Genomic DNA, 9,353 nt, shown 5'->3' with positions numbered 1-9,353 from the left:
GCTGCTATTTGCTTGCTGCCCTTCGCCTCAGCTCACATACACTCCTTCTCTTGTACGCTGTGTCTCTCACTCTCAATTTATCCCTACTGCTCCTCCACACACACACACACACACACACACACATATGCACAAAGAGAGGCCATAAATCTGCCAGTGAGTGCTGCTGGGATAGAGACACCTAAGAAAGGCCTATGCTGTGTTTGGAGAGAATGCAGATGTACCTGCCTCCAGCACATCATCCTCGGTCCCTCTTCATCTCCGCCCCTTCATTTTATCCTCTCGATCTCTCTCCAGAGCTCTCTGTCTCATGTTCTTAACCCCTTTCAACCTTAACTTGGCTCATCTCTTCTCCACTCTCCACTCCTTTTTCCCTTTGGTCTCACTTTAAGGGCCGACAGTCTTCCACTTGGGGGGAACAAAACACTCCAGCCGAGTCCCACGCCATTGTTGTGGCGAGACAAGGTCGTTCCATAGGACGGACAATAGGGCAAACAGAAGGGGAGATGCGGCTCACGCTATAGGCGGCACCTTGTGGGGGGATAATGGTAACAAATACAGGATCTATGCAACCTGTTTGCTGCAGTTCCTCTGTCTGAGAGCCGGTATCCATCATCCAGTGACAGGTCTAACTACCAGCTGAGTGATACCTGATGTCCTGAGATGGGCTACATTCACAGCTATCCACCTCTACATGATATGTCTGGGATAAAGACAGACAGGGACATCACAAAGGAAACAGGAAAAGTCTTGAGTAGGTTTCAAGTTTGCACATAATGCAGAGTGGTGACGGCAGGTGTAGGTATTGAGGGGATCTATAAAAAGCATCTCAGACAGCATAATAACTATAACTATAGCTAATGTTTCAGCCCATCTGTATCGGCCATGATGGCCTCCAGACAAGACAGACCTACAAACCCATGCGCACACCCTCACATTCACAACAAAGCATTAACACTTACGCCTTGACATTATCACAGCCCGGCCTCCCAGCAAAAACAAGGCCTCAAACACAGGCACACACACGTAAACACACACCGTCCAAACAGACGTGGCCTGTATGACCTGATTTACAGCGAAGTACACGCTTTAAGCCGCACATCTCACTCCAACACCTAAACACCTGACAGGCCTCTCATAAATAAGGCTGGCCAGCGACTCCCACATAATTTACACCTTGGCTATCTCCTAAGCTAACATGTAACAGGTCCCCACTCCATATTTCACCACCCAGAGCTCACCACTCACTGGAAAAGATGGACGTACTAAAGTTAGTCCAGAAGAAGGGGGCAGGGGAACTTCAAAAGCTGAAGAGAAAGGTCTGGATTTTAGGGATGTGGTGTGGGGATTGAAGCTCTCTGGGCCTCCGAGTAATGTGCGTGCATGTGAGTGCAGGAGCGTGCGTGTGAATGACCCTGGCCCAGGGCGTAGCCTAGCCTAGCCTAGCTCAGATCAAGGCCCACAGCCAGGAGTTCCACTTCTACGTCTGCCATAAATCGTCCTGCCTTTGTCTGTTCTCTCTTTCACTGGCTGAAACTTATCCTCTTCCATTAAGAGTGATGGATCAGCACCTCTCAGGGCGTAAGAGACTCTGAGGTTACAGGTCCTTGCAAAGATTGTACTTTACACTGCAAATGTGAAAGAAATATACACACACAGGCATACTTCCACATACGCCCCGACGCCAAACAGGCAACGTGAGACATGAGATAAATTTTAAGGGAGGGAGGGCCAAAGAAGAAAAGACAAACTGGAGTTGTTTGATGTTGAAACAATTTCATAGCAGCTGATATGTATCTGCAATGGTTAGAACAATGATGTATCTTCTTAATGTTGTTAGTTGCAGACTAATGGTTTTTAATTGTCAGGTACCTCCTCTGGATTTAACAGCATCTGTGCTCCCTCTGGTGGCTGCTGCCTGCCATGATCACTTGATATTATTATGATGTTTCCTCAAAGAGTTGGACCTGCTTTAACTGTGTTCATCTTGAACAACAAGAATTAAAGATTTACTGAGATAAGTGTCTGCGTCAATCGTACATGTAAGATCACAAAAACAAAATAAAGAACAAAGACGGCAATAATTTGTGTTTATTTAATTTAGCATAGATTTAAAATTATAGGCCAACGTTAGAATAACACGCATTATAGAGACGTTAAGACGTAATCAGAATACAAACCCAAGAGTCTTGTTTTACTTGGCTGTGAGCGTGAGGCTGTTTTTCCCACAGCATGAGAGAGATAATAGTTTGGCAGAAGATGTTACAAAACTTCTCCACATGTTACAACAAAGACCTCAGATCAACATCTGTGTGGTTTGTGTGTGCGTGCGTGTGTGTGTGCGCGCGCGTGTGAGTGTTCACTTCAAAACTATGTAGCAACACGTGAAACGTGTTTGCTATGTTTGTAAGTGCTGAAAGTTTAATAGCTCTATTATTATTTGAGACTATTAAGATGTCAAAATACTTCATTTAAATTGGCCCCAATTCTGTCTTCAAAATAAAGCAGACCTCACCCAGATATGAGGCTCCTACAAAATAAAAAATAAATAAAGTGGAATTCGAGGCAAACTAAGGTAACTACAGCAGCCTTTATACCTGCACACGAATGCAAAGGCGGGGGGACTCAGTTTCTCTGGCGGGGACCAGATTTAAACAGCAGATGCATATAAATATTCTAGTACACAATATTATTTGAGGGCTGAGTGTTGTGGCTCTCGGCTGCAGCTGCAGGCTGAGTGATGATGCCCTCAGGTGGTGAGAGTGTAAAACAGCAGCAGTGAATGTGAAGTCCATCAGCCGGCTGAAAGATTCACTACTGATGCTTTCATCTGCTCGCTTCTATAGTGCCCCATTCGTGTTTAAATGAATCGTGTTTTTGATTTAGATTGCGTGCGCGCGTGTGTCCTGCGCTGAGTGGTGGTTTGCGTGGTGCGCATGCGCAGTGACCGGACGAGCGGTGGCCTTTGTCTCGGAATGCCGGCTTCATGCGCTTGCGCGTTGCTCCGCTGGACAGCGGAGGCACATAAAGCCTGGTAAATTGCACCAGGGCAATAAAATGGCAATAAAATGACAACAACAGTGCATTAATCCATCACCAGGGAGCGCTGGAGGTACTGTAAAGAGCTCTGGCTGGAGTCGGGAATGATTTCTAGGGTTTATCAGCTCAGCGGCTGCAGCGACCCATTCAACATGCCAGGGGGCAGTGAGGAGCTGGGGAGGGCTGTGAGTCTCTCTCCCTGTGGACTGGGTTCATATTAATATCAGGCAGGTAGGAAACAGTAATAAAAAGATGCAGCAACTTTATATTGAATGGCCCAGCTTCTTTTAATTAGAAGACAGCATTAATAAAATGAAGGGATGGCGCTTTGAACCAGCAGGGGGTAGATGGAAATCCCCAGCTCTCTGCCTCTTTCAGCTTAGCCTTATTTGGAGCAGTATTTTCCATGACATGTTCTCACAAGGAGGCAGAGCTTCTCTGTTGCAGCGGTGCAGCCCCTCCAGCCTGCAAGCCTCCCCTCCGGCTCCCCGTGGCTCCTGGAAAAAAGAGAGCTTTATTCAGGAGCACCTGGATTTATGTGGGGGAACCAGAAGCAGCAGGTGATGGAAACTGCTGGCCCAGTGGGTTGGCTGTGGCCAGGGGCTTCTGGCAAGGTAGTAAGTGGACCCAGTGGGTCACACTGTCATTTCCTGTTTCTCTACCCTTTTACTCTCTTTTTACCGTCTCTCTTTCCGCAGCCTGCCTTCATCTACTGCCCCTGCCTTCCTGCCAGAATCACTTCCTCCAATAGGAAACAGATGAGTAGCTCCGAGTCTGAGGTGGCCGTGCTTTGCCCTTCCCATCATCAAGGCAACACATCTGACATACATTTTCACGTACTTGGGGCTAAAATATGCCTTTTAAAGATGTCATCTGATGTAATGCAGCTTTGTGGACAAAGAAATTAACATTTTTTCTTGACCTCTTAACAGCTACATGAAACTAATCCTAACCTTAAAGGTGACACCTCTCTTCAGGTTTCTACTTGATAGTCTGGCTCACCACTGAGGATTTTGCCTCTCCTCTGCAGCCATGACAACAAATTTGAGAACACACACGGAATAACCTTTAAAGAGAGAGAGTTTGTGGTGTAAACATTTAGACCGCCTCTCCCCAGATGAAACCACCAGCCGGTTTGCCGTCAGCTATTCCACAGAAACAGCATTCTAAACTGAACCAGGTGTGTACATGCCACAGCAGAGAGGTCAAAAGTGGAAACACATGATCCACCCTTTCTTCTTCTTCCTCCTCCTCCTGCTCTTCTTCCTCTAATAACCGCTGCCTGGTATTAAAAGAGTAACGCTATGTGCTAAAATGGACTATTAAACGTTCCAACAATGCTTATGTAATGCGTATTTCAGTTCATGGCAAACAGATTTCAAACCGTGCAACACAAAAAAAAGAGAGAGAAATGGACAGTCAGGTGAAGCAGAGAGCAGGGGGTAGAAGTAGAAGTAGAAGTAGGAGGTGTCTCTGTTGTGAAAAGACATCTGTTTGGTCTGCTCCGCTTCCCAGATTCTCTCACGTTTACTGGACCTCTGCCACGCTGCTTCGGCCTGGGTTTATTTCTGGCCAGCAGTTGAGATGAAGGACTCGATGTTTAGACATGAGCTGTTTGGATAAATTGGCTCGTGTGTGTTACAGATCCTGCGAGTGAAGCCCTGCATCACTCCCGCGCCCTCAGAAGTGCGACACCTGAGACATGCTATATTTCACCGAGATTCTCCCGTGAATCAGCGCACAGACCATCCTCCTCTATTTCACTAAGTTTTATTACAAATGTGTTTACTGCTAATCAGTGTAATGGACTCGACTGTGAGCACTTGAATGTGTGTTTAACGTATATATATCCTGCTGGCCCCGGGAGATGACAGGGCCCTTACAAGGATGGTGGTTGTAATGTTGAATTATAAAAGCTATTCAAGAACCTGTCAAGAGCCCCTTTATCCTGTGTGGAGTAACATCTATGCCTGCTTTTATGTGCGAGATTTGTTATGCAACGAGGCTTTATAAAGTATTTATCAAGGCTTTATAAGCCACTAAAATTATAATCAGTCCAGGAGCCACCTCCAGCAGCAGACCGGCCCATGTTGTTGAAAGCTCTCTATTCTAAGGCCTGCATGGGTGAGCCTCGCAGCATTTTAACTTCTGCCAGAGCTATTCCTCCTGGATCCGTTAATGTGAACCTCAACATCTCCTGTTGAAATAAATACCACCGCAGAAAATCCAAAGGATTTCATGGCCTCTCTGAACTCTAATCCTTGATGGAAATAGAAAGAACTGAAACTTCATGTTCATTTGACATCCTGAGATATAAATGTAAGAGTTCAGCAGACAGATGTGATTTTTTTCCCCTGTTGCAGCTGGACTCTTCTCAGTTATAAGCCTTGCATATTAGACCTCAAGCGTATAATAGCTCACACTCATATACAGTGTAACATTAGATAGTTTATGGCACTGTATTATGCGGAGGCTGGCTGTGGCTGGGAGCAGGGGCAGGAGAATGTTGTGGTCAGCGGCGGGTCAAAGACTGTCAGGGCTCAGGGCTGGCAGAAAGCCAGCCCCCCGTACGTGTCTGCCCTGAATGTTAATGGATTAACGCTCGCCACACATACAGCTAGACTGGGGAAACTCAAGATGACTTTTAACGTGAAAGGCCGCCTATAAGTCGCCATCATAAATTCAGGGACACATGCTGTCTGTAGCAGCGCCGCAGTCAGGCGTGTTTCCTCCGGGAGGCCAGGGCTGAGGGACTGTGTGATGGAGAATGGGGGAGCAGGTGGGCTCTGTGTTGGCTGACCTTGCCTCTCAAGCCCCACAAGATATGATCAGAGCATGCTGGCAGCTGTGGCCTTGCCTAAATAACACTCAAGCTATCATGTAGAGCAGGTACGGGGATGCAGATTTCTAGCTCCAGGCTCACTCTCTTGTAGTCTGTGTGCAGTGTTTTAAACCCAGACCCTGCTGATTTAGCATTTTCCACCACAAGAGAAGCCCACTCTGCTCCGAATTTTTCTCTTAATAGCTCTAAGCGAGCAACTTAGGCTTGTCTAATGTGAATTTCCACATGGCAAAGAGAGCAGCAGTTGTAGTGCTCAGACACTGTGCAACGACAGCCCCAATCACTGTGTGTAATTTAGCAGCAGGGGACGAGGAGCTAATCCTGCAGGAGAGCATACACTCCCAATTTAAAATCAATCAAGACGCATTTGGGTTTTAGGACCTACGCTTGAGTCGTGCTGTAAATAAGAGCTAGGTTTCGAAGCGCACAATTGTTGTCTGCCTGCGTGGGGGGTCATTTTAAATCCACTGATGGATTCACAGCACATTGCCCTGCAAAGTTTCACACACATTCTGACACTAATACACCCCATTTTTCCTAATCATTTTGCTGCTGCACTGCAAGTAATTAGGTATAATTATGTCAGTGGATGATTTCGAGCCATTTATTGAAGAACTGACTTACAAGCAACCATTAGCAGCAGCGGCAGCAGCATGGTTTTAAATACTTGAAAGAAAAACAAGTGACACATGCAGGAGGGGAAAAGTTATGGTGTTGGAATTTGTAATCCAGTTATCTTATTCTAGTGAGTATAACACTGTGCTGTGGTTCTCTCTGATGATTTTCTGTCTCCAATCACAGAGGACTTACTTAATGCCTTCAATCTTTCCTGCTCTCTCTCCTCTCTGCAAATTAATTTATGGTCTAATTACAGGACAAGCCTCCAGATATGAAGGAACACAAATCACTGGTCCTTACCAGATGGCAGAAAAACGGCACAGGATAATTGAAAATCTAGAAGTGGATCAATATTTAGAAGCCCAAGGTTACACGAAGTATGACAATACTATTAACATGGAAATATGATGCATTACATCCACAGGCAAATTGGCTTCTGTTATTTGATGGTGAATGAGCACTGAGTGAAATGCTTCTCAATAACAAAGATACCTTACTAGCTTTAAACTATCACAGGTTAACTACTCCCATGCACCCGTGGACTATCAAAAATGTACTGTTTCAGTCTCATGTGCAAGCTTACAGCCATATGTGCTCACTTGCACACATGTAATCTGTTTGCCAGGGGTGTGTGGATCAGGTCTGGAGGTCTCCCTTCTGACAGAATGTACCGTGAAGGCTCACGATATCACGGACTACCTCTGGCCCACCCCACCCTTCTTTAGCATTTACCTCTGGCCTGTTAAAAATGATATCAGCTCATGGAGGGCAAGCATTAGCATTTGCATTTTATTGGAAGCACAGAGATTTAGAGCAGAGGATATATCAGCTCTGAGCAGACAGAATTAGTTAACAATGCATTACCTGCCTTTTATGGCAGCTATAACTCTTTCCCCTGGTGGGGAGAGGAGATGAAGGGAGGAGCGGGGGGGTGGGGGTGAAGGGGAAACACAGCCAGCAGAGGGTTGGTGGAGAGCGGTGGCGCAGTCAAGGGGGCATTCAGAACGCAGGAGCTTTGTCTGTGGTGCTTTACTGCACATTAAGTGTGATAGCCACCCAAATTAGAGCATCACATCGCAATCACCTTCACACAGATCAGTGCACTGTGCGGAGACATGATGCACCAGCCATCACTGCGGACCTTTTTATCTGGTTGCAACGAGGAAATGTAGACACAGCTGTTGGGCAGCTGTGCCTACATGACCACAGCACAAGAAGGGCCACATCAAATTAACATCTGCCTCTGTGATACTCATGACTTACACTTTTTTTTTCTCTGAGACACCAACTAAGGATAGTAGTAGTGTTTGCCTTGTCTGTATGAGAGCACATTTATTTGTTTGTTTTTTTAGTGTTATCCTTGAACAAGCTGTGTAACGCTGATGAGGCCCACTGCAGCAGTCCCTTCCCTCGCCACAGCTCCCCCGACACTCATTTGGTGTAATGTGCTGCAAGATGGCCCACCTCTTCCGTGGGTTGTACCCTGTGGAACTCATTTGCACTACAAGTTACTGGGACAGGAGGGATTGTGTGTGGAGTACAGGGAGGCTGCTGAGGATAAATAATTAAATGAACGTACACCAAAAACTGTAACTATATTTTAACCCAGAACATGCTTTGGGAGACACACCTGGCTGAAAAAGCAGTGTTATTATTTTCAATTAAAGATACTGCAAAGTTCATGAAATGCATGTTAAATTTAAAGGTATTATCTATCTATGAGTGCATCTTGTAATGTCAACAAGGCACAGACAGCACAAGCACAAGGCTCAAATCTGATTTTCCTCATTTAGATTTTTGGCTTTGATGACACTCATACCAGAACCGCCTCTACATCTGTATTTGCCACACACATCACAAGCAGAGCTCCCCTGAGTGCCACTGTGGCTTTCCCAACCAAACCTACTGGCCTGGGTTTGTCAGCAGACAGCTCCAGGCTCCATAAAACAGCCTGCTGCTCACTCCCTTTGCCCAGCTTAATGGTCCCAGGGGCTGGAAATTTACTAGTGACCTTTGCATTCCATTTGGAGTGTAAAAGCCTTTTTGCTAGGAAAATTCCATCACTTTAGACGTAGCTGAGCAGCACTTTGTGTGTGTGTTTGTGTGTGTGTGTGTGTGCATGTGAGGAAGAGAGTCACTATAAAAGGCAGCAAGAAAGAATAAGAGGGTGGTAAGAGAAGAACAAGGATTAGACTCAACCTTCACTGCAGTTTATCACAGAAACGGCACCATTCTTAATTGATGTCTATTTATTATCATAGTCTACCAATTTCCCATTTTATTGGTTATTTAGTTGATCATTTTCCTTAAGTCACTTTCAAATTGAGAAAAACTTTTCCTCACATCTTACAACATTATATAGTGTTTTTGGGGTTTTGGGTTTTTCATTCAGTCTATGTGGTCCCTACACTGGCAGAATATCTTTTATGGCTGCATCATTACATCAAATGGAAGTGGCGTGGCCTTGGGCTTTAAGGTGCCAGCCATGCGTGGACATAATGTCCTCGGTTTGCATCCAGCCAGAGACCTTTGTTGAATAATTCCCCATCTCTTTCTCCTCTAATTTCTATGGATTCACATTTCTTCAACGATCTAGTAAAGGCATAAATGGCAAAAATCAACAATTGAAATAATTTGAAATATTCTTCATGTATTGTGCTTAATTTTAATCACATTTAAGCCTGACATACTGTATCCGGTGCCTCTAGAAACTACACTACAAATTGAACTAAATCTGTGAGTTTGAACACTGCATGCTACACAGGACAACAGGGCAATACTTATAAAATATACTGGGAGGGTCACATCCCATAATATTCAAATATGTTTAACATATCCCCACAATATATTGATGTAT

The sequence above is a fragment of the Pagrus major genome, chromosome 7, assembly GCF_040436345.1.
Source record: "Pagrus major chromosome 7, Pma_NU_1.0".
NCBI classification, from domain to species: domain Eukaryota; kingdom Metazoa; phylum Chordata; class Actinopteri; order Spariformes; family Sparidae; genus Pagrus; species Pagrus major.
The sequence above is the reverse complement of the archived record's forward strand: the minus strand, read 5'-3'. Positions refer to the sequence as shown.